The sequence below is a fragment of the Lissotriton helveticus genome, chromosome 3_1 (assembly GCF_964261635.1).
Source record: "Lissotriton helveticus chromosome 3_1, aLisHel1.1, whole genome shotgun sequence".
NCBI classification, from domain to species: Eukaryota; Metazoa; Chordata; class Amphibia; order Caudata; family Salamandridae; genus Lissotriton; species Lissotriton helveticus.
The window spans coordinates 487,789,887-487,816,708 of record NC_136061.1 but is presented as its reverse complement, the minus strand read 5'-3'; the positions used below and the strand labels follow the sequence as shown (position 1 = coordinate 487,816,708).

Genomic DNA, 26,822 nt, shown 5'->3' with positions numbered 1-26,822 from the left:
ACCACCTGCTTAGAGCAGGAGGTTTTCAACAGTAGTGTTTCAATATGATGGAGTGATGTATGACTTCCAGAAACAGCATTTTTTCTGATAGGTAATGAAGGGAGTTAGTGGTTAAGGACTCTTCGCTTGCTGATTTATTAAAGGCATCTAGCATCAATGGAAAGCCACTGGAGGGAGAAGAGGACAGGCATCATGTGATCCAGTCTGAGTGTCCCCAAGATCATTAAGACTACAGCACAGAGTGAGGATAGCATTATTTTTTACAGATTTCTGAAGACACTACTGGTAGTAGACGATAGTCAGTGTGCGGTGCTTAGTGATTTAATATTATTAATCACTAATGACACAATATTTAACGCTGAGAGAGGTATCAACCATTGAAGAAAGGAAGGAGAGAAAGACACAAAAAGAACAGAGAGGGATAACAAAAGAAAAAGAGAAAGGACAAAAGAAAAGCGAAAGGAAGAAAATGAGAATAGTAGAAAGTAAAGAGCGAAAGAAGTAACAAAGAAGAGGAAGGAAGAAAAAATGAAACATGGAGAAAAGAACAGAGGAAGGAAATAAGTAAATAGGGAAGAATGGAGCGGAAGGACATGTGGAAAGTAATAAAAATACAGTGGAAGGAGAGAGGCAAGAAGGAGAAAATAGTAATAGGGACACAATAATCAAGTAGAGAAGGGACACAAATGAACGAAGAATACAGGGAAAGGTGGAAGGGCACAATGGGAGAATAAAATGAACAAAGGAAGGAAAGAGGGAACGATGGAAAGGAAAGGATGAATGAAGCAGAGGGAAAGGAGATCAAGACTGAAAAGCGAAGAAAAGACTGAGATGGAGACAACGAAAAGGGAGGTGCGAATGAGAGAAAGGAAGCAAAATATGAACACAGGAGAGATAAAAGTGATAAAGCCAGAAAGGAACAAAGGATAGAAAATATGAAATAGTGAAGACAGAAACAAGTAAGGAAATGGCAGGCAACAGAGGCAGAAAATAGAGTGAAAAAGAGGAAAGAGAAGAAAGGAAAGAATGAAAAAAGGAAAATAAACAGCCAGAAGGAGAGGACGAAATTATATATGTAGAAGGAGAAAGGAGAGAAAGGAGGAGGAAGAACAGGAGGGGAGATCAGCAAGAAATAAAGGGAGAGAGGCAGAAAGAAAGAAAGTCAGTGCAGTGCAGCTTTGAAAAATGCATCTTTAATACAGCAGAATAATCTGCCTAATATTTTACATTGAGTTTAATGAAATAAAGGTTCATGGAGGCAATGTTTATCCGGGTGAAAGTTTACATCCTACGAGCCCTGATCTGAGATATTTACTTATGATCATCATCAGGCTTCTTCCAAGGCAGCAGCACGGGGTCGTTAATTTAAGAAGAGGGTGAGCTGCATGCTCTCAGTCACATTCCTCCTCCTGACTGCAGGGCCGGCTTTAGGCATGTGCAAGCTGTGCACCGGCACAGGGCCACCAAACCCCAGGGGCCACCACGCCAATATATATCCTTAATATATTAATCCTCTGAGGATGGATACATATTTGCGTGGTGGCCCCTGGCAGGGATTTGGCGGCCTCCGGCTCTGTTCCATTTCTAAACACCCTGACCCCCTCCCCTCTTTACTGGCCTGCGCGCTCCGCCCCGCCCGGACCCCCTCTTCCGGGCCCCCTACCTACGCTCCCTGCCCAGGGCCACCATGAGCCTAGAGCCGCCCCTGCTGACTGGACTCATGATCGACCAGTTGTAGACTCCTGCTTAGCCACATAAATGTCCAAATCTTGGAAGCCTCTATTCACCACCCGGAATAGTCTACGGTACCTCTCTGGCAGCGTCCATCTGGTGAGGGAGTAAAGTATTGGTCTTGCTCATCTGTTTGGTCTAGAATCATTCGCGCTTCCTGTCTATCTGCTCGGCCACAACATCGACAGCCTATTTGACAACGATATGTGCAGGATCTTCAGCTACGTGCCAAGCAACTGCAAACGCCTGCATGAGAAGCATTCATATGCAGCGCCCCTCCTATGTATCATTGCTATAAAGCGGAGTTGAGATCTGCGGGAAACACTCCCCCATCTGGTTATCTGAAACGTACACAGAACAGGCAATCCCAGTAACAATTGTGCAGAAGAACCTTAGGACCGTTAAATTTTACCCAGTCTCAATTGTCTATTTTTTTGCCACTACTTACTAGATGGATATATCTTCCTCAAAGTTTGCTATGCCATGCAAGTCTATTTTTGGAGTTTGCAATTTCCCTACAATAGTTTTTAGTGACTTCTAGTCACTCGAGCGAGTTTTCTATTTCGGTCTGACCTGCATCAGAAATGTCTGTACAATCCCTAGGTTATCAGTCATTAACCTGTCTTGTTTGCATTTGAACGCCTTAGTCACCTACAGCATTCTTCTCCTTTACTAATCTAAGCCAATAATTTGCCTGTCTTGTTTCCCACCTCATAACGCATGTGCTGAATCAATATACAGTGGGCCTTCACCTAGTGCTCCAATTTTGTCTTACGTTTCTTCCACTTAACCAGCATTGGTCTTATCTTTAGGGTGTTTGGCTACCGCCTGTCTATTGTTTGTCCCCCCCCTTAACCTTTGAAAAGATCTGTACCCTCACGACTGTCTTTAATGCCCCCCAAAGCGTGATCTCTAACTCAACCGAGCCTCAATCATTTCTTACAATGAGGTCATCACATCTTTATACTGCAGGTCCCACAGGTTTCAATTTTATTCATTTTTCCCACTATTTGGACTAGACTAAAAGGTGATTACAATTGCTGACTGGTATGAGATACTGCCTGCCATGAATTTCATGCTATTCAATCTAGAGACATGGGCCATGTGTGGTGCATACATAAGCTAACCTTAAGAATGCCCCCTACGCCCCAGAGTGATAATACAACTGTCTAATTGCTACGCAGTAGTATTATTACTCTGGGGCGCAGGGTACATTTGATGGACTAAGTCGTCAGTTGGAAAGGTATGGGGATCAACAAAATTGAGAGAGTTTGCTTTGACAGTGGAACTCTCTCTTATAGGGAGATGTTTTTAAGATGCTAGTAGAGTCTAGTACCGCCCATTGTTCATCTCTTTATATTGAATATCATGAAGTTTTGTAGCTCCTTAAGATTATCTCCACATAAGACAGAGTTCCAGTGTAAAAGCTCTCAGTTTTGCTAACCCCCTTTCGTGCCCAACTGACGACTTCTCATCTAGAGTTCATAACTAAATTAACATCCACCCTCTTTGGTCAGTGCAGTCCCTAGAAGGGTGAGTAGAAGCAAGGGACAGCCTTCCTAGTGTACACATTTGTTGCGACAGAGGCAAATTACAAGGATATAGACCCCAACTTTTTTCCAAATCCACCTAGCCATACCACCCAGGACTGCAGCTCTGGTTCCAACCAGACAGTCTTCAGGACAAGCTAAATGGATTTTTTAAAGGAAAATAGTCACCCCTTGAAGCCTGGGGTGGTGTATGCATGGGCCCATCATGAATGTAACCTACTATTTAACTGTGCAATCACTGCTTTCACCCATCTCACCGACCACGCCTCTTGAAAATTAACAGCCTTACCTTTCATTCGCTCCATCTCATCACCTTATGCAACAAGCATACAACCACCTGCTCCTCATTGCACAAGACGCTGGTCTCACCAACAGTGAGATAACTATACCGTGCCACTCTTTTCAAGGGGTACCCCGGGTAATGTACCTTCTGCTTTGATCACTTTGTGCCTCTCACTAATCAAGATCAAGGCCTCGCCTTAAGGAAGGTCACCATAGGTTGATGTCAGCATAGCCCAGACACCATCTCCTCATGACACCTTCATGTAATATCAGCTCAATTATTAGGTGGGATGCTCCTCATAGCCATAAACAGTCACAGTACATATACAAGTCTTGTCACTAGCTGGCTTCTCATTTTCATTTTCTCCATCACCATACCTTGCATTAGTAGCCCCTATGATCTCAGTTTAATTGTTCCTCTTGGCAATCAGATGCATCTTCTGTTCCAATCGAACCCGTCACTGGTCCCTAGTCTGTTTGATCCATTTTCCTGACAGCAGTATCTTGTCCGATATGTTGAGTACCTTCCTTCTTGGTTGCGATAATCTTGGAGCCCACCACTGTCAATCTTCCACATTTCAGGGTTTCTTCCTCTGTTCCAGGCCATTTTTTGCTATTTTCTTATCCTTACCTCTGTCTAACATTAAAGTCATTCCCATAACCCAGTGGTTCCCAAACTGTGCGCCGTGGCTCCTGGGGAGCCACCAAACCTAACCAGGGGAGCCGCGCACCAAGCACTTTAATGCATTTCATGTTGAAGGGTCTGTTGGCTTCAGTTAAACTAATTAGACTTAACGCATGAAGTCAATGATTAGAAAGTAACATGCCTAAAGCTGTAAATGTAGTGCTTAAATGATGGCATGTCGAGGGAGATGACCTCCATATTTCACTGGATCTCCATGTTCCAACACTCCCAAAGTAGGCGGAAAATGCTGGATTTATTTTGTTAGACTCGTTAATATTTTTTTATTCAAAATGCATTTTACACCAATGCAAGTTATCAAGAAAGTAAAGTTGTCCAGTCTATTAAACACACTAAGTATTATTAAGTATTGACATGTGTACTTGAACCATAGGTACTTCCAGTACACATTTCTTTCAGTACACAAACATTTCCAGACAGGTCTGCTCTCCCCTTGAGCACGGAAGTAAAACACCATATACACGGTATAATGCCAACATTTGGCACCAAGAAAAAGGTACTTTTTAAAAAAAAAATGGCTTGCATTGATTAGGAGGCAATTTTAGGGAGGAGACAGAAAAAAGAAAGCTGTATGTCGTAAAAAAAAATTGTTAGTCACCCTGCTGAGACAGGTGTTGGCACGTATGAAATAGGTTGCACGTAAATATTCTTCAAGCGCAGAAAAACTTTGGCAATTGGGCCTACGTGTAAAGGAGGTGCTAACTAGCACTGTAAGGGGGATAAAAAAGTTTGAGAGGGCACTCTAAAAAAGGAATGGGCAAAGAAGTGTACCTTGGAATATTTTATTAGAGGTGCCGCCTTAGTAAAACAAACACCCAGTGTATTTGATTAGAATACCTTCATCAGCTTCATCCCAATTATTTTCAGGGAGAAAAATGCAAATACTCCTGAGGCCGGGCTTACATCCCCCGACACTCCAAAAAAAGTAAAAGTGGGGAGCCACGGGCAATGGCCAATGGGTCAAAGGAGCCACAGGTTGAAAAAGTTTGGGAACCACTGCCATAACCTGTACTGGATACCCCATCTCCTTTCCGATATTACTCTTAGGCGTGGCAGGATGAACATCATGTGCTTGAGCTCTCTTTTCTGAAGTTCTCACTTCAAATGTAAAACGCTAGGATCATCACGGTGTGAGCACCCTCCCCTTCCAAGGGACCGAACATTCTGCTTGCCTAGAGGATAGCATCAATGTAGTTAAAGATGCGTGCGATGACTGGCCTAAGGGGCAGCCCAGCCCGGGCCTAGGTGTCAGCACTGGGTATTTGTAAAGCATTTCAACTGAAAAAAGTGCTGAGATGCCCCTTGGGTTTGGCGTGTTAAGTATCAAGTATTCACCAAACAGTTCAGGGCTGTGTCCTTTTGGATGGTCAGAAATCCCCACTATTCATAAACATTTCTCACTGATGGCTTGTCATCCGTTCACAATGTCAGCCCCTATCTCAGGCACCAGAGTGGGAAGGACCAGAGGCAAGGTATGCAAACAAGCATTGACAATGCCAACAGGTTTGGCTTTAAAGTAATGTTGCATGGTAATGTGAAGCATTACAAGTAGATAGCATGGTATTGGCTATGTATTTCAGTGGAAGCAGAAAACTGTTGAATAATATTGGTGTAGGTTAAAAGGTCAGGTAACAGTTCCACTGTCAAGCCAGATATAAAAATACATGTAGGCTAATGACTGCCATCCTTCCATCTGTGCTGCTGCCAGAGAAAATCACCATAAATTATCTAGTTATCGAAGGCACTTTAATAGCATTACAATGTCATATGTGTATCCCTGAAAGTTCAAGTTTAGCTATTTGGATAAATAAACAATACACAGCTGTGTGGAGAGCAAGCACTTTTTTGTGGAAGCACAAGACTTCTGCCCAATCAAAACATGCACTCCTGTCTTCAAACCTGTGGGTGGAGCCAAATCCCTTCTCCTTGTGATTCTCACATAATAGTCTGACGACAGCTGCACTGTCAAGCCAGACAATAAAAAGGGAGACAATGGTTAGAGATTGTTAGACCTAGATTACCCAAGCCTACATATGGTAGCTTGGCACAGTAGTGGTCTACAGCTAACTCAAGGCGTTGGCTAAGTACTTACAAGTCTCACTCACAGTAACTCAGTAATGAACCACTAAAATAAAGACACAACACCTCTGTTTGGAAAAATACCGTTACCTTTTATAAAAATAATATGTTTTTCTGTTATGCTATTTAGTCAGGGATGAAAGTCAATCAAATTACACCTTTTACATGGAATGCAAATCACACTTCAATATTTTTCCTGTTCAGAATTTAAGAATCAAAGGTACATTTAAGGTTTAGAATTATTCAGGACACAATACACTTCACTAGAACTTTACAGAAGGAAAATGCAGCCTGACAGTGCAATATGTATTTAAAGACTCATTAGCAGGTACATTACCCCACTCTCTAAAGCACTGCTCAACTCACAGAATGACCTGGATGTAGTTCTTCACTGCATAACCAACCCGCAATGTGACTAAAAAGGGGAGACACAATAATATTAGCCAAGTTCCACACACTCTAATTTAAAGGCTCAATTTGCTAAAAGGAGATCTATTCCTCCAATTTACCAAGAAACTACAAGGGTTTCTCCCCCAGGAACCCTGTAATTCCCTACACCGCTTCCTCCTCTTTGCTCCAATTACTTTTGGGCCACTGTAGTTATTATTAGGCTGAACACAAGCCCGTTTTCTTCACTTGGGCTTCCTGGTGCAGTTCAGTCTAAGTCTCAGTTATAGCCCCACTGTCTTGTCTCCTTTCCCTGGTGCTGCTGCCTCCCTTTCCCACACTACCAGCTTACTTGTAGGCTTCTGGGTGTGATGCGAGGGCTCTCCCCGCTCGCGCTGAAACCTGGCAGCAATCGGCGGTCGAGGAAGGTTGAGGAAGGCTTCCCTGGCCCCCAGGCTCCTTGCTGTGACGTCCGCTGTGGCGCTGGCCTCGTAGAGAGCGCTCGCACGCAGGGGGGTCACTGTGGACGAGGCGGCGCCCTTGGAGATCTTCCGGCGTCTCCTCAGCTAAGCCGGCAGTCGCGCTGAACCTCCGGGCATGCGCAGACGTTCTCGTACCTCTTCCGCCTCCGCACTCGCTCATAGGAAGGACGCTGCTCCTCACGTTGACGCTGATCTCCTGGGCCTGCCCGACCCTAGGCCCCTCCTGCTCTCGATAGCGGGCGCGCTGGGAGCATGCGCAGAAGCACTACCTGCTCTGCTTGACGCAGCTGGTGCCCCCGGGGTCCCGCAATCCGCTAATACAGCGCCGCTGCTCCTCCTCAGTCACCTACAGCTCCGGCCTCTCAGGAAGGTTGCGCAGACACGGCGCCCTCGCTCTTCAAGGCGCTAAGGTGCCACAGACGCCCACCTTTCCTACAGCTGATCCACAATACCGGTAAGCACAGCGCTGGATATGGTCAGTCAGGAATACCCACAGTTAAGGGTGTTCTGGGTGGTTTTGCTGAGGCCGCTGAGATAAAAGGATCTTCTTCTTTCAGTAGTTCGATTTCTTTGTTAGTAGGGGTTGTCTTGAGAGAGGGATCGGTCAAAGGCTGAAGGGGGAACAATCCTCTGAAGTAACTGTCAGCCTCAGTGACAAACTAGCTGCTCTCAGTGTGTCCACCTCCTCTCACCACTGCCTCACTCCTCTACTCTGGGGTCAGCACAAAATGGCTGCTGGTCACTGGCCTTATATAGGGTGGCCTGAGACCTGCAGAATTCTCTAGGGTATTCTAGAAAGTTCCCTAATGTTAACCTATGGACCTGTCCTCCAGTGGTGTCCGTTATGGCAGTTGGTGGACACCATCTTAGGTCTCTGGAGATTCCTAGATTTTCAAGGGGGCTGACTAGGCCTCACAGGTTATGAGGGAAAAATGGCGTCATCGCCAAGGAACACCTAGCCCCCTGACAGCATTAAAAAATTCCTGATGGACATATGTAAAAATAAAAATAGAAACTCTGGGAGGCTAAGGGGGACAAAAATAAATCACGATGGTTAGAGTCTTCCCAGAAGCAGACAGGTCTAACACGCGTCCCCCCCAGCTGAAAGTGGGGAGAACTACCCAACCCCTTGGGAGTCCTCATCACTAAGGCGGAAATATCTGGATAGACCGTCTGCGTTGGCATGGTCTGCCCCAGGTCGGTGTTCCACCCTAAAGTCCATTCCCTGTAGGGAGATGGACCACCTTAACAACTTGGGATTCTCCCCCTTCATTTGCATCAGCCAACGAAGGGGGCGATGGTCAGTCTGAACTAGGAAGTGCGAACCAAACAGGTATGGTCGCAGCTTCTTCAGAGCCCAAACCACCGCAAAGGCTTCTCTCTCAATTGTACTCCATCTCCTTTCCCTGGGGAGTAGCCTTCTGGACAAGAAGACCACGGGTTGATCCAAGCCCTCATCATTTAGCTGCGATAACACTGCCCCAATGCCATGTTCTGACGCATCTGTTTGGACAATGAATTCTCTAGCAAAATTAGGGGCCTTGAGAATGGGAGCGGAACACAATGCTTGTTTCAAGGTCATGAAGGCTCGCTGGCAAGCCTCTGTCCAGACTACCCGTCGGGGTTGCTTCTTGGAAGTAAGTTCAGTGAGGGGGGCCACGATAGTGCCATACCCCTTCACGAAGCGACGGTAGTATCCAGTGAGGCCCAGGAAGGCTCGGACCTCGGTTTGAGTCTTGGGGGGCTCCCAGGCGATGATGGTCTCAATCTTTGCCTGGAGGGGCTGCACCGTCCCTCTGCCCACCAAGTGACCTAGGTACACCACCGACCCTTGTCCGATCTGACACTTGCTGGCCTTGATGGTCAAGCCAGCCTGTTGCAGGGCATGAAGAACAGCTTGCAGGTGCTGCAAATGGTCCTCCCAGCTGCTGCTGAAGACAGCAATATCGTCCAGGTATGCAGCAGAAAAAGCTTCCATTCCCGAAAGGACCCTGTTCACCAGCCTCTGAAAAGTGGCAGGGGCATTCTTGAGCCCAAAGGGCATCACACGAAATTGGTAGTGTCCCTCAGGTGTAGAGAAGGCTGATCTTTCCTTCGCCTCCTCAGTAAGGGAAATCTGCCAGTACCCTGAAGTCAGGTCAAAGGTACTTAAGTATTGGGCAGCTCCCAGCCGGTCAATAAGCTCATCCGCCCGTGGGATAGGATGTGCATCAGTTTTAGTCACGGAGTTCAAGCCTCGGTAGTCCACACAGAATCTCAATTCAGGTGTGGTGCCTGGTGGGGCAGCTTTTGGTACCAAAACCACCGGGCTAGACCAAGGGCTACCAGAAGGTTCAATCACCCCTAGCTCCAGCATCTTGGCGACTTCACTTTTGATGTTGGCCTTCACCTTGTCCGACAGCCGGTAGATTTTAGATTTCACAGGTGGGCTGTCTCCTGTGTCCACGTCATGGGTACACAGGTGGGTCCTACCTGGGACAAGGGAGAACAGGGGAGAAAATTGCTCCAGGATCTGGCGGCAATCGCTTTGCTGTTCAGAAGTCAGGGATGGCGAGAGAATCACTCCCTCCACTGATCCATCTTTTTCTTTGTACGAGAGAAGATCAGGGAGAGGTTCACTTTCTTCTTCCTCTGCTCCATCGGTCACCAGCATTAAGACAACCTCGGGCCTCTCATGATGTGGCTTGAGGCGATTGGCATGCAGCACCCTGAGGGGCTGCCTCGGGGTCTTAAGATCCACCAAATAGGTAGACTTCCCCTTTTTCTCTAAAACCTCAAAGGGGCCTGTCCAACGGTCCTGGAGGGCATTTAGCTCGCCAGGTTCCATTACCCACACTTTCTGTCCAGGCTCCAGTTCCACTGGGTGAGCGTTGTGGTCATACCACTCTTTCATAACTGCTTGGCTGGCCTCCAAGTTGTCTGAAGCCTGCTTCCACAACTTAGCCATTTGGCTCCGGAAGGCCAGCATGTAGCTCACCACGTCCTGGGGAAGCTTCCTGGGAGTCTGTTCCCATCCGTCTTTCACCAGGCTGAGAGGTCCCCTTACAGGGTGCCCATACAAAAGTTCGAAGGGGCTGAAGCCCACTCCCTTCTGTGGCACTTCCCTGTAGGAAAACAAGAGACAGGGTAGGAGAATGTCCCATTTCTTTCGCAAGCTCTCAGGAAGGCTCCGTATCATACCTTTCAAGGTTTTGTTAAACCTTTCCACAAGACCATTGGTTTGTGGGTGATAGGGAGTAGTAAACCGATAGGTAACGCCGCACTCCTTCCACATGGCCCGCATGTATGCTGAAAGGAAGTTAGTCCCCCTGTCGGAAATGACCTCCTTGGGGAAACCCACTCTGGTGAAAATCCCCATCAGGGCCCTTGCCACTGCAGGTGCAGTGATGGTCCTCAGAGGTATTGCCTCTGGGTACCGGGTGGCATGATCCACCAAAACCAGTATGAACCGATGTCCAGCTGAAGTTGGTGGATCCAATGGCCCTACAATGTCGATGCCCACCCTCTCAAAGGGGGTGCTAACGACGGGTAGTGGTTCCAGGGGAGCTTTTAGCTTCACCCCAGTTTTCCCACTGGCTTGGCAAGACACACACGTCCGACAATATGTATCCGACGCCACTTTCATTCGAGGCCAGTAGAAATGGGGGACAAGCCGGGCAAAGGTCTTGTCCTGTCCCAGGTGTCCTGCCAATGGTATCTCATGAGCCAGTTCCAGTAGAAAGGCTCTAAAGCATTGAGGGACCACCAAGGCTCTGGCTGAACCGTGACCAGGTGTCTTGGGCTCACTGTAGAGGAGTCCATCCTCCCAGTAAATCTGGTAGCTCCCTTCAATGTTTCCCGCTGCCTGGGCGTTGGCCTGTTGCCGCAGCCCCTCGAGAGTAGGACACTCTTTCTGAGCTTTGCAGAACTCTTCCCGGGAAGGACCTCCCTCCACATGCCATTCAGTTGGGATGGGTAGGTTTTCCAGGGAAGCAACATTCTCCCCGGTGGACTCCAGATCCACCTCCGCAGGTGGTCCAGTTGTCTCACGAGGTGGAGATGTCGAGGCCGGGTCCTCCGGCCTCCTGTCCTTCTCCTCTCTGGCAGTCGGCTGGGCCATTGTTCCAGGCTCCAGCTTCAATGAACTCCCCCTTCGGGCAGTCGCGGACCTGGTGCTGACGCAAGTCCAGTCAGGGGGTCCCAGCATCTCAGAGTGAGTCTGGTACTCCACCCTCCTCCAAGCATTGTGCTCCATATCATTCCCTAACAGGCAGTCAACAGGCACGGCAGGGCTTACGGCAACTCGAAGTGGACCTGCAACCCCTCCCCACTCAAAGGGAACCTCAGCCACAGGATAGTGGCCCACTCTGCCGTCAGCCATTACGGCGGGATGGAGTACATCTGGGATGACCTGCTCTGGAGACACCAGCTGACTCCTTACCATAGTCATGCTGGCTCCTGTGTCTCTCAGAGCCTCCCCTCTACGGCCATTGATGGTGACCCACTGCTCATACTTAGTAGTATTAGAGGGCAGCTGGGTCTTGGGAACCATCTCCTTATCTCCTAGGGACACTAAGGTGACACCCGCCCGCTTCCCTCCATTAACCAAAGGCATCTCCTCCCCGAGCACTACACTAGTGATTCCCGGGGCTTTTCCTCCAGTGGGAGGGGGTGGTCTTTTTGGGCACCTCACATCTCCTTTATAGTGTCCCACACCACCACACTCAAAACAATGAACAACCCTTGGCTGCTGGCTTTGGCCAGGGGTAGGGTTGCGAGGGGGGTTACTCTTGGGGATGAATCCTCTGCCCCTTCCTTGCGAAGTATTTTGTGGCCCTTTTGAGAACTCCCTCTTAGTTTCCCCTCCCTCTTTCCTCTGGGGGGCGCCCTGTCCTTGCTTCTGGGAATTCCCTCCAGTCCCCTTAGTCGACACCCGGGTACTAACCCAGATGTCCGCCTCCTCAGCAAGCTTCCTGGGGCTGGTCAGCTTGCTGTCCACCAGATGCTGTCTTAGTTCGGGAAGACACTTCTCGAGTAGGTGTTCCTTGAGTATGAGGTCATATAGTCCCTCATAGTCTCCTACTTCGCTGCCTCTTACCCAACCCTCCAGGGCCTTCCTGGCGTAGTCCAAGAAATCTACCCAGTTTTGCGTGCCCAGCTTGTAGCTACCCCGGAACTTTTGCCTATATTTCTCAGGGGTCAACCCAAACTTCTTGAGCAGCGCTGATTTCATAGCCGGATAGTAGGTCTGTTCACTCTGGTCAAGAGCCAACAAAGTATCCCTGCCAGTGGGGGGCATGTATTTGTACAACCCACCTCCCCAGTGGACTTCCAGAATCCCATGGGCCCTTAGCGAGACCTCGTAGGCGGCTAGCCACTTAGCAATGTCGTCACTGGGTACATAACAAGCCATAATATCTTTTGGTAGGTACGGTCTAGGTTCTTTGATGTTGGTCTGGGTATCGCTGCCACCATTCTCTGATTTGGGGGATCCTCGGTTTAGGGCTTGTAAATCCATCTCTTTGATGGTTCGCTCATGTGCCAACCTCCTATCCTCCCTTTCCATGTCCATCCTGGCTAGTTCTATTTTCAACCTCCTCTCCTCCCTCCTATCCTCCAGCTCGGCTTCGGTTAAGCCCCTGTCTGAAACACTGCTGCTTGCCCTTGAAGGTAGCCTGGGACCTGTCAGAAGATTCCCTCTCCCCATTTGATTCAGCAATGCAGCCTCAGTAACAGTGTCCCCATCACCCACTTCCATTTCTGGTTCCTCCCTTAGGCGAGCTTCTAACCATGCCCTTATGCTTGTCAGCAACTCTCCTTTCTTGGCACCTTTATTGAAAAATACCCCGTTCTGCTGACACCAATCCCTGAGTTGGGCCACAGTATTGGCTTCCAACTCTTTAAGATTCACCTCCAGCTTTGCCATGGTATAAAATTACTCACAGGAGAAACCCACGAAGTGACTTGAGGTTAACCTCCACCCACCACCAGAAGTAAATTTAGAAAAATCAAAAATATAAATTAGGAGGGCCGCAGGGAGAAAACTCCAGGTGAGGTCTTGTGGTTAGCACTGCGTTACTAATAAGTGAGTGTAAGTACAAATCCGTGATCCCACCGCTGAAACACCAATTATGTTAGACCTAGATTACCCAAGCCTACATATGGTAGCTTGGCACAGTAGTGGTCTACAGCTAACTCAAGGCGTTGGCTAAGTACTTACAAGTCTCACTCACAGTAACTCAGTAATGAACCACTAAAATAAAGACACAACACCTCTGTTTGGAAAAATACCGTTACCTTTTATAAAAATAATATGTTTTTCTGTTATGCTATTTAGTCAGGGATGAAAGTCAATCAAATTACACCTTTTACATGGAATGCAAATCACACTTCAATATTTTTCCTGTTCAGAATTTAAGAATCAAAGGTACATTTAAGGTTTAGAATTATTCAGGACACAATACACTTCACTAGAACTTTACAGAAGGAAAATGCAGCCTGACAGTGCAATATGTATTTAAAGACTCATTAGCAGGTACATTACCCCACTCTCTAAAGCACTGCTCAACTCACAGAATGACCTGGATGTAGTTCTTCACTGCATAACCAACCCGCAATGTGACTAAAAAGGGGAGACACAATAATATTAGCCAAGTTCCACACACTCTAATTTAAAGGCTCAATTTGCTAAAAGGAGATCTATTCCTCCAATTTACCAAGAAACTACAAGGGTTTCTCCCCCAGGAACCCTGTAATTCCCTACACCGCTTCCTCCTCTTTGCTCCAATTACTTTTGGGCCACTGTAGTTATTATTAGGCTGAACACAAGCCCGTTTTCTTCACTTGGGCTTCCTGGTGCAGTTCAGTCTAAGTCTCAGTTATAGCCCCACTGTCTTGTCTCCTTTCCCTGGTGCTGCTGCCTCCCTTTCCCACACTACCAGCTTACTTGTAGGCTTCTGGGTGTGATGCGAGGGCTCTCCCCGCTCGCGCTGAAACCTGGCAGCAATCGGCGGTCGAGGAAGGTTGAGGAAGGCTTCCCTGGCCCCCAGGCTCCTTGCTGTGACGTCCGCTGTGGCGCTGGCCTCGTAGAGAGCGCTCGCACGCAGGGGGGTCACTGTGGACGAGGCGGCGCCCTTGGAGATCTTCCGGCGTCTCCTCAGCTAAGCCGGCAGTCGCGCTGAACCTCCGGGCATGCGCAGACGTTCTCGTACCTCTTCCGCCTCCGCACTCGCTCATAGGAAGGACGCTGCTCCTCACGTTGACGCTGATCTCCTGGGCCTGCCCGACCCTAGGCCCCTCCTGCTCTCGATAGCGGGCGCGCTGGGAGCATGCGCAGAAGCACTACCTGCTCTGCTTGACGCAGCTGGTGCCCCCGGGGTCCCGCAATCCGCTAATACAGCGCCGCTGCTCCTCCTCAGTCACCTACAGCTCCGGCCTCTCAGGAAGGTTGCGCAGACACGGCGCCCTCGCTCTTCAAGGCGCTAAGGTGCCACAGACGCCCACCTTTCCTACAGCTGATCCACAATACCGGTAAGCACAGCGCTGGATATGGTCAGTCAGGAATACCCACAGTTAAGGGTGTTCTGGGTGGTTTTGCTGAGGCCGCTGAGATAAAAGGATCTTCTTCTTTCAGTAGTTCGATTTCTTTGTTAGTAGGGGTTGTCTTGAGAGAGGGATCGGTCAAAGGCTGAAGGGGGAACAATCCTCTGAAGTAACTGTCAGCCTCAGTGACAAACTAGCTGCTCTCAGTGTGTCCACCTCCTCTCACCACTGCCTCACTCCTCTACTCTGGGGTCAGCACAAAATGGCTGCTGGTCACTGGCCTTATATAGGGTGGCCTGAGACCTGCAGAATTCTCTAGGGTATTCTAGAAAGTTCCCTAATGTTAACCTATGGACCTGTCCTCCAGTGGTGTCCGTTATGGCAGTTGGTGGACACCATCTTAGGTCTCTGGAGATTCCTAGATTTTCAAGGGGGCTGACTAGGCCTCACAGGTTATGAGGGAAAAATGGCGTCATCGCCAAGGAACACCTAGCCCCCTGACAGCATTAAAAAATTCCTGATGGACATATGTAAAAATAAAAATAGAAACTCTGGGAGGCTAAGGGGGACAAAAATAAATCACGATGGTTAGAGTCTTCCCAGAAGCAGACAGGTCTAACAGAGATCAAATATCATGCCAAAAGCGAGTTGTCCAAAATCTGAGTAGGGTTATTTGGACATAGGGCTGGTATGAAGTAAATTGGAGACATGATATCTGACATAAAAAAAAAAAAAAAAAAAAGAAGAACAGCGTGGCCCAGGTCATTTTGACTAGACCTGCTCAAGGGTCAGGATTATTGAATCAAGGACAGCACTACAGTATGAAACTGCGACGAGGCTTCCATCAAACGTTGTGGCATCCTTGTTTTCTACAGGCCATTCACCTCAATATTTACTGAGACTTTCAATTAGCTAATGCGCATAGTAAACATTGTTTTGTCATACTTTTGTATCATATGTATTTTTGCTCCATTGGAGCTTATCATTCCTTGTCCTCCACCAGGGATTTTTTTCTTCCTGAAAAACAAAAAAAAGTCAGGCACCTGCGGCAGCTCCCAGTTACCCCGGTATCCTCTTTCTATTTAAGAACGGAGCAACAGGACACCTGTCTGCTGTAAGAGATCTCCTTTAATGTCATAAAAAACAGAACCCTTTTGGATACATTAATGTAGAGTTATCTTACACGGTCTGTCTTTAAGCTGGAAAGCTCGTCCACTACAACGTTCTGTTCTCTAATCTGAAAAACAAACAAAAGTAAAAATAAAACCTTATGTTCATCAGCCTTCCTTGCTGCCACAAAGAGAAAACTGTGCAACAAGTGCATTACAGGCATGAAAAGTACGAAATATAAATGAGGACAACAAGTTCTACTAGGCAAATAGGAATCGAGAGACATCAACAGCGAAAAGCTTGCGCAGGTTATTGGAGAAAAAAAAAAAAGCATCACATCTACAGGTAAGAAAAAGAAAGTAAGAATGTATGACAGAAAACATTGGGTGGAAATAAGGGATGAAAGAAGGAATACAGAAAATGTTACACAAAATAAAGGCAGGAAGGAAGGGATGAGGAAAATAAAGGAAGTGAAGGAGAAATGTGAAGGATGAAGAAAAAGTGAAAAGGGATGGAATGAGGTAAGATTTTAATGTTCATACAAAATAAGGCATAATGAACATTAGCAAAGCCAATATCTGGTTTTAATAAGCTAACACATCAAAGCTGCATTTGTTTATACCTGTATATTCTGGTGGCAGGTCATAAAAAACATACATTTAGTTTTGGTGGTTGCAGTGTTGGTAAAGTTAGTGGCAACAGTAATGGTGGGAGTGGCAGTAGTATAGGCAGCCATATCTTACACAATAACATTAGGGAGTCTAAGCCAAAGACTTTCCAACAAGGCAGGCAGGACCATTTTTTAAAACCACTTCAGAGTGAATCATATCAAGGTGTTTATTTTTCAACCGGAAGGAACGGTTTCTTTACAGTCCCGATCAGCTCAGCTCCATGGGTCACTGCCATGTCACAGATCATGGTGACAGCATATCCGCAGTGGCACCTAGCTGCCAAATTCTCCATGTAATCTGCAACACCTTAAGCCAGTGCTGACACTTTAGCCAACAACACTTGCTTTTCTAATGGTAAATACAAAATTCCAAGTCCAAAGATAAGTGCCTGTTGGATTGTTACCCAAAATCAGCCCTGGCAAAAATATTCAGCCAAGAGCCTAAAGAGGTGAGGTGGACAGCCAGGGGCCTAGGTGGTTCCAATGTTTTCCACCAAGCCCCTCCACTACCCAAAGCAGTTTCGTTTTTGAGCTTATCCTGCACCAAGGAGCCACTACGAGTCCAATGGGACAGGTGAACAGTTGCTGGAGCAAAGGAGCAGAGATTGGTTTCTAGGTGTTAAGAGGAATGAACACCTTTTGCCTATGTCGGGGGAGGTCCCGCGCTTCCCTTCCGATTTCAATGCTGAGACTGCAAAGCAGGCCACTTGTTCTGTCCAGGACTGCACCACTGAGGCAAGATCGGTGTGCTGGAGGATTATGGCGGGAGGTGATCATCAGAGTTCCGGTGCCTCAGGCCCACGGGCAGGATGGGAATATGGCAGAAAAGAAGAGGCACAACACACTGTAGAGAGGGGGGCGGGGAGCTATTAGAGAGAAACTAGGTCCAGTACCATTGCTCCCAAGGACTAACGTGGTAAACACTGAGGGGTAACTGTTCATAAAGAAGAGAAGAAAATTGCAACCTATTCTGGTTTGCACATAAGTGTGTGAGTAGTATGTCTCAATAAAGTTGGGATGTTTTTAGAGAAAGGGGGATTTACTCCTCTTGTATATAGTGCCCTCACACACCCTTGCGAGTGTCATGCTTCACCGTTCCCCTCCTGCATATACTGGAAGGCGGTTGTTAGAGAACACTGCCCATGTTTGTATAATGGAATCATTCATATGATTACCACGCATGCCTTAACTACGCGGTTGTTGAAATGCGGTTCTGTTACCATGCGTTACCTTTTCCATGCATATCTTTACCCCACATATGCCTTTACCATGCATGCCTTTGCAATGAATTTTGTTGTAAAGACATGATTGGTAAAGGCATATGGGCGGTAAAGGTTACGTGTGGTCACGGGACCCGCTTTGTAATTGCTGGCACCCGCCCCGGTAGATTAGCTCCGCATTTAGAGGTTTACTTGCCCATCTGATCCTGCTCCAGACGAAAGTTGGCATGTACTGGGGGCCCAGTCCAGAGGAGATCCTGTATTGGAGGAGTACCAAAAGGCTTCCATGAGAAAGAGACTGCTGAGTGGCAAAGATTAAAGGGGTTGCTGGGAGAACAGCTCTCTGGAGACATGCTCAGGTATTTTCTTTCTCTCCTGCTCGTTGTACTAAATCAGTGCTGGACAAGTCCCCTGCATGTCTTCCAGCTGTAACGTTTCATACTGAGGGTTCAGAAAGTGTTGATCCCCCCCAAAGGTTGCGTTTTCCATGTCTCAAAGTTTAAGCACTTTAGTTATAAGCAGTTGATGTAAACTTAAATGTTTTCAATTTACTTCCCGATAAGTCAGCGCCTTGTATGAGCAGTGGCAGGGTGGAGCCCGTGTTGCCGTTTTTTTCCCCGCACTTATGTTGCTTTCACCATGCCTGGCCTGGCCCTTCCTGCGCACACATACATCACCTCCTGCCAGGAGTTCCCAAAATAACACAAAAAAAAGCCTCCGAATTGCTGTTACATTTTAAAGGTCCACCTCACCTCATCCTAGACGCTCCTAGTTTCCCTCATGGCTAATGCTATTATATCTGCTTCATCTCTGACCATTCCTTTGATCCATGATAATTTGCATGGTGAGCGCGCCTACCATAATGTGGTCTATGTGACATCATTTGTTTCTCAGATTCTGCTTTTCACCAGTCTCTTATATATCTACATTGTGCAGCTTACAGAGTGTCAAAAGTTCTGGTACTCCCGCCACAGCACAGGTAGGATTGGGCAATTTAAAATAGGCTACCCTCAGCTTTTTACCTCTTCCAGTGAACAACATGCATGTTTTTTTCTGTTTGGAGTGGATAAAGAGAAAAATCTAATACATCTAAAAAATCATAAAGTTCATCAAAAAACGAATTCTAAGAAAGATGGAAACGTTCCGGGGAATAATTCTGGTTTTGTGTGTTTCAGATGTGGAAGTACCTCACATACTGCCCGATTTGACAGGTGCCCTGCTAAATCATCTAAGTGGTTGGGATGTGGAATTGTAGGACATTTCACAAGGTCGTGTAGGAATAAAGGCACAAAGAAAAATGTGTGGCATGTCTTAAAGAAAGGGACACAGACTTATCAGGAAATTATTCTGATGATTCTCCTGAACATTCTTGTACCAAACTTGCTGATAAAAAACGTGTAGTGTTGAATATAATTGGGCATAAGTGCAACAAACCTTTGTGTATGGTTTCTTTTGGGGGCATTACATTACAAGTGGAAGCAGACCCTAGCTCTCCTTTCACTATTGTTGTTCGCTTCATTTGGGAAGAAAAGTGTGTTAGTATAATAGGTCCTTATTTAGTACCTACCCATGTCAATTCAGAGGGTTTTACAGGGGAAGAGATCAATATGTTTGGATATAGAATACTCAATTTTGAATTTAAAGGGAGGAGAGCTTCATGTAAATTGTATGTGGCAGTGGAAAGTCCGTCCGTTTTAGGATGGAAAGATCAACATGCGGTGAACATTGTTCTGGACCCAAATAATCCAAAGCAAGCATTAGTTACATGTGATGCAGAAGAAACAAAAAAATGGGTTTTGAAAGAATTCCCTAGCGTTTTCAGTGGCAAAATTGTGAAACTTGAAGGTTTTACACACAAGATTCATGTAAAACCTAAGGCTGTCCCTAAGATCCACAGAGAACGTCATGTTCCTTTGATAGTCAATAAAGAGCTCAAAAATTGGAGGAAGCACATATTATCATACATGTTGAAGCTTCAGAATGGGTCTCACTTGTGGCTATCGCAAGACGAGCCAATGGTAAGATAAGGCAACATCATAGTGTACCAATTTCCTTTACCCCAGATTGACAAAATGTTCTCTTTAACTAAAAACGCAAAATAGTTTCCTACTATGGACCTTTCTTCTGCATATCAGCAGATTTCTCTGCAACCTTCTAGCAGGAAATTTACAGCCTTCTGCACGCCATTTGTTTGCTTTCAGTTCAGCTGCATGCCTTTTGGTTAGTGTCTGAGGCAGCAGTTATTTAAAGGTAATATGCAGGGAGTCATTTTCTTTCAAGATAAATATTGGTTATGGGTTCCAACAAAAAAATCCATGATGAACATCTGAGAAAAGTAATGAGCATCTTGCAAGTGAAAGGTGTGACGGAAGAAATTTCAAAATTTAAATTGGAGTTACCTATTTAGGTCATGAGGTCAATTTGTTTTCTTTCAGTTCAGCTGCATGCCTTTTGGTTAGTGTCTGAGGCAGCAGTTATTTAAAGGTAATATGCAGGGAGTCATTTTCTTTCAAGATAAATATTGGTTATGGGTTCCAACAAAAAAATCCACGATGAACGTCTGAGAAAAGTAATGAGCCTCTTGCAAGTGAAAGGTGTGACGGAAGAAATTTCAAAATTTAAATTGGAGTTACCTAGTTAGGTCATGAGGTCAATGCTTCTGGTATTAGACCTAAACCCAGTTTGGTAAAGGCTATCATTGATGCTCCTGTGCCTAAATTGAAGGATGATCTTAGATCTTTTTTAGGTCTAGTGGAATTTTATGCAAAGTTTGTTGAGATGTTCTCTGAAAAAAACTATGCTATTTGATCTTTACTTAAGTACAAGGTACAATTTGTTTGGCGTGATGCCTGTCAGCAGTCATTTAAGGAAATTAAGAACGCTATTGGCAGAGCACCAAATTTGCAAGGTTTTGATCCATTAGCTGGTACTATAGTTACCACGATGCTAGCAGTAAAGGATTAGGCAGTGTCCTTACACAACTGGATGATAACAAAGAAGTTGTGATTGCTTTTGCATTTCCTTCGCTCACCCCTACTGAGGAAGGATAATCAGTAATCGAACAAGAAACTTTGGCAGGTGTATGGGCACTAGAACATTTCAGAAAATTCTTGTGGGGCTGGAAATTTACACTTACCAAAATTTTGACTACTGAGGGTTTGATTAATGCTATGGCAAGGATTGCAAGACTCTCTATGAGGTTACAAGATTTTATGTATGACATTCATTATGTTCCTGGAGTAAAACCTTTTACTGCTATTTTCTCTGTATAATGTCTTTACCCTTGACAGAAATAGTCCTAGGAACGAATTCTCTGTTGCAAAAGTGTACTCAATAGGATCCCAGGACAGCTTTAGCAAGGAAGAATGGGTCGAAGCTGAAGGTCCAGATGAAGGTTTACTTGAAGTGAAAGAATGGATTGTAAATGGATGAAGTGGAATGGAAAAAAAGTTGTTGAAAGATGAACACAGAGGTGTTTGGGAAGTTTGTAATACATTAAGTGTGTGTGATTCGTTAGGTCTACGTGGAGACAAGTCGATTGCTCCTAAGAATTTACGAGAAAAGATTATTAAATTGTGTCATTAAGGTCATTTAGGCATCACACGCACTAAACACAGGCTCAAGGAGTTAAATTGGTGGCCTAAAGTGGCCATGGACATTGAACGATTTGTCAGATTGTGCGTCAAGTGTGAGATGTCTGATAAAACTCTTAAAGCTTTTAACCCACTTTTAGGCTCTTTGGGTTGTCCAAAGCTACCCAGGGAAGTAATTACGTTGGATATCATGGGGCCCATCACTTGGCAAGATGGCTCGTGCAAATATATCTTCGTTCTAGTGGATACCTTTTCAAGACGGTTGTAGGTCAGTATTGCAGAAGTAATCAACACAAGGACAGTAATTTCGTGTTTCGATTAAATATATTTAAGGGAGTGATTTCCAGCTATCATCTTTTCCGACAATGGGGTGCAATTCAAGTCACCTGAAATGAAGAATGAAGAACACTTCTGGGATTAAACAACGGCTCACTGCATTATATAATCTCAAGTGGGAATAGTATTGCTTTTTAAAAAATTTTAAACTATCTTTTTATTATTATTGAAATCAAGCAGAAGAGTATCATATCAGTACCATTTGTACATAACTCGTCATTACTTTGCTACATAGTGTGATCAGTGGAATTCTCTCACATACACATTACTTTGTACGGCTGCATCTCCATTAGTGTTCTTTTTTAAAAAACATATCTTTATTTGATTTTACAACAGTTATTATCCACCGGCCCCACCCCCCCTCCCAGTCAGACAAGTCAAAGGATAAGACGAAAGGGAAGAGAAACATTAAAAAAAACGAAGCATAGGAGGACAAATACGCCAATATATATATAATAATATATATATATATATATATATATATATATAAAAAAAAATCAGTGGAAAATACTATCCATCAATAAATTACCGAAATTACATCATTTACCGGCATAACTGTAATTACTATATGTTACAGACCATTGTTCTTATCTGATCCATATTCTAAGTTTAAAGTTCAAAATTCCCATTACTTAGTAGAGCATACTACGGAATATTACCTTGAAATTGAGACTACTCAATTAGAGGAGGAGACCATATCTTTTGTCCCTTTATCCGGCGCTTCTTGCCTTTTGTTTTGTATATAGCCATTTCTAAATTAAAAATTGCTAACAGTCTGGAGAACCACTGTTGGAATGAAGGAGCAATGGGGTCTAGCCAAGCTGAAGCTATACAGATCCTTAATACTGTCATTGCAATAAAAATTCATTCATATCCGATTATCGGGTCTGTGGAGTTCGATACCCCCAAAACAATCATTTCATTGGATAAAGTTCTCTCTGTTTTTAACACTAAGGTCAAAAAAAATTTGAATACTAGATTTTAACTGCATCAGCGCTAAGCGTTTTACCGCTGTGCGCTGAAGATTGCGGAATCCCGCGGTTCATGACGAGCTCAGCTCGTCATGAGCGTACGAGAGGTGTACCTGGAAGGGTTAAAGATGTTAGACCTACACATGAGGAAACAATTTGAATACAGTCGACATTAAGTAGCATACATCTAAAACAGCAGGTGCCCTTCCCACTCCCCCATTTAGCAATTCTATTCGGAGTATAATACATGAAAAAACACATTTTGTAAAACTGCGTCTGCAATTTAGTCGACATAAGCACAGTTTGTGACAGGCCGTAAGCATATTCAAATTTTTCCATTGTAATAGTTATTTTATTCTGCCACTTTTGTACCGTTTTCTCTAGGTCATCCGGAAATTGCTTTAACAAGAGAGAATACATCCCTCCAATCCTGAATCTTTTCTTGGAGGTGCTAAGTATCTCAGCTATGTCTATTTTATCAAATGTTGCATTTCCCCATGTAAGTTGTAGTAAAAAATCTCTTATTTGGAGGTGCTTGAAAAAATCTCTCCATTCTAAGTGATATTGTTCTCTTAATTCCTCAAAGGAGAGTAACCCTTTTGTTGAGAAAAAACATCCAATATGGGTAATTCCGGCGGCATTCCACCTGTTAATACTCATATCACTAAATATTTCAGGAAGAGCTGTTTTTTTTTTTTAGGAGAGGTGAGTAGAATGACAAACACCCTATATCCAACAATTTTCTCACATTTTTCCACACCTTAAAGCTACCAATTAATGTTTTTAGTCTTACTTCTTTGTGATAACTGTCGTAGAGATATCTCCAGAGATAATCAGTACTTTTATAACCCAAGCTTAACTCGTAGATAGAGGGACCATCATAGACCGGGCAGGGGTGTGGAATATATTAAAATATCTACTAGTCCATGGGGCAGGTTGCTTCATGAATCTACTTGTCCTGTAACAAAATCCACTTGTCCCTCTGGTGCCATGTAGTGCTAGCAACACATTATGGCACCAATCTCATTATGTTGGAGCTCTTATATAGCCTCTCTGATTATGCAGGGCTCATACCATAGTAGTGTTTGAAAACAAGTAATCACTAAATGTTGCCACGTTTCCGCAGATATACATACTGGGGCTGAAGGTAGTGGCAAGCAATAGATCCAGGGTTGGAATGCCCGTTTGAGTCTGTGCAAACCTACTAACTTGCATGTTTTAAGGGTTTTCAACAACTCTTCTCTAATATTTTCCCATACTGAGAAATGTTGGAAATGTACTCCTGACAATGGCAGAGGTAAACCTTCTTCCAGAGTTGGGAAAAAAGTGGTTGGAGGGAAAATGAACTTGCAAACACTCAGGTTTTCGCATTGGCAAATCTATACATGCATATTTGCTCATGCTAAAATGAAGTTCACAAATATTTTCTAGGAGTACAATTTCTTGCCCTAGTTCTGTAAATTCTTGTGAATTCACGAAAGACATATAGCTGCACTTAATGCAAGGGTGCACTTTTGAGACTTTCTTTAATATATGGGCCCCTAATTTGGTCTGGCGTTAACCATGACCTTTTATGTTTATTAAAATGCTCTCTCTCTGTATCGGCTGGCATCACTGTGGTGACAGCATTCTGTCTTTTACAAGGAGCATATCGGCACACAGAGTAGTTTTGTTCAGTGCCAATACTAATGTGCCAGTGTGTGCTTTTTTGAGAACAAAAAATATTTTCTGCTTTTGCCAATGTTTGTTATAATGGTGAGGGCCTGGAAGCTCTCACATCAATAAGGTTTTATAAAAACCATGCCAAAACAAGTCACGCATTGACAAAACTAAAAGGCCGACCACCAATTTCAGACCTACTGGCTTTTCCAATGCTTGTTTAATTTTATGATTCCCATAACCTTATTGAAACTGGTTACACTGATTTTGCAATGTGAATATTTTTACGAAATACTAGCATGCATCAACACATTTTGCTAAATGATTCTGCTAGCTAAGAAAGGGTACCTGAAATTTTACAGTAGTTAGCTAAATGTTTTTTCCCTACTTTCATTTGTTTAGGAATATTTTATAATGAAAGCAAAGAATCATTAATGTTGCTTTCAAGCTTCTGCTAATATGTGCATCTAATCAGAGCATTCTGGGAGCATTATGCATTGCCTCATATTGCTAAACTTTGAAACCGTGTATACACATTTTTATACTAGAACCACTGTCAGTAGTGCAGTCAGAACTTGCATTTACTTAGAGCGCTCACCCTAATAATTAAGGCTTTCAATTAATGACCCATAAATACTAGTTTGAACAACATTAACATATGCACACAAACATTAACTTAACTGCAGGTAGTGCCCTTCCGTGACACTTAATGTGGTACTGCAAACTGGCAGCCAAAGGGTTTATGCTGCAAGGGGTTGGGCCTACTTGTCCCAAGGACAAAATACACATTAAAACTTGTTGCCCTTGACCCCAAACAATATGTTCTGGGCGTCGGGCTATAGGAATTCCTATGCCCAAATAAAATTTGAGAAGGTACGTTCCATCACTTTAAACCATTGGTCTGATATTTCTAAATTTATTGATCTGAAGATATAAAGAAATTTGGGAAAATACACAATTTTTAAGGCATTCACCCTGCCTATCAGGGACAGATGTAAATTATCAATGTGGCGAAGATCTTTCTGCATTGTATCTAATGTAGGTTTCATATTTATATCAACTAGATTCCCTAATTTAGAGGTGATACAGATACCTAGATATGTGCCTTTTCCGTTACACGAGTCTCTGTCACATCACACTTGTTATTCAAGATTATTTGTGTTTTCATTTGATTCAGTGCATACCCTGCAACTTCCCCAAAATCTTCTGCCTCTGCTTCGATGGTAGGCATAGCCAGGTTTGGGTCAGCGGTCACTACGGCAATATCATCAGCATAAGCAAGGGTTTTTGTCAGGTATCCTTGTGTAGAGATAGGAACCATGCCCCCATTGCATTCCAGTTGACGGATGAAGGGGTCGATGTAAATTGCAAACAGCAACGGCGAGCATGGACACCCTGTTGAGTTCCTCTTGATATTGCCAGTTCTTTAGAGAGACTACCGTTAACCATGACCACAGCTCGAGGGTTAATGTATAATTTCTGGAGAGCATGTATGAACCCTTGCTGGAATCCCACCCGGAACATTGCGAGCCACAGGAATGGCCATGAGACCCTATCGAAAGCCTTCTCTGCGTCGAGAAGTACTAATGCAATAGGGTCTCCTGCCACCTCAGTGTTATCAAATAGACTGATCACTCGCCGAATATGATTTGTGGTTTCCCTCCCGGGGACAAAGCCGTGTTGAACCTTTGAGATGATTTTATGGATGATTGGTGAGATGCGATTAGCTATTAATTTGGAATAAATGTTTGAGTCAACATTGATCAAAGTGATATGTCGGTAAGACCCCATCTGATCCGGGGGTTTGTGTTTTTTGGGAAAAATCACTATTTTAGCCATGGACCAAGAGGTTGGGGGCTGCCCCCCTGTAAATATATGCACACAGAGGTCTAGTATTAAATCCTTAAGTTGATCCAGGAAAACTACATAAAATTCCAAAGGGATAGTATCCAATGCAGTTGCTTTCCCACGGGGGAGGTCTTTTATTGTTTTTACTATTTCCTCAATATTCGGAATCCTCTCTAAGTCTCCCTGATCTTCCTCATTAAGTGTATCGAATGCATCGTTATTAAGGTATTCCTTCATCTTTTCTGAATCTGCTTCACTTTCCTCCGTATATAGAGTGCTATAAAAACGCCAGAATGCCGCTCTTATTTTCGCTGGATCAGATCTTCAGTTGGATCTTGAATCTCACATATATTATTCTGTGAAGCTAGCTGTCTCATACGAATGGCCAACTGATAACTAGCTCACTAACCTCATAGACTTTTTCACTGTGAGTAGCAGCTTTTTTAACCGCTTTGATAGTAAAAATGTTAGTGATAGCCGCTTTGGCAATTGCCACCTGATACTGTCTGTTCGTAAAATCTTCTGTGGTTAGGGAGTCACGCATTGCCCTTATAAGATTTTCCTCAGCCTCCTTCAGAACCTCTTGTAGTTCACTGAGATACTCTCTTGCCAATTTATTAGTTCTTAATGAGTATTGTATTGTTTCTCCCCTAATCTCTGCCTTTAGAGCATCCCACACA

The 26,822-nt window shown here is 44.6% G+C and overlaps 1 protein-coding gene across 3 annotated transcripts in view; it reads right to left on the bottom strand.

The window, feature by feature from the left end:
* The window catches only part of ASNSD1 (asparagine synthetase domain containing 1), a 151,171-nt gene that overhangs the window by 96,088 nt on the left and 28,261 nt on the right, over positions 1-26,822 (bottom strand). For all 3 annotated transcript variants that reach the window (XM_078680364.1, XM_078680363.1, XM_078680366.1), the window contains exon 3: positions 15,919-15,972. The gene's annotated coding sequence lies outside the window, so the exon portion shown is untranslated. The remainder of the gene's footprint in view (positions 1-15,918; positions 15,973-26,822) is intronic.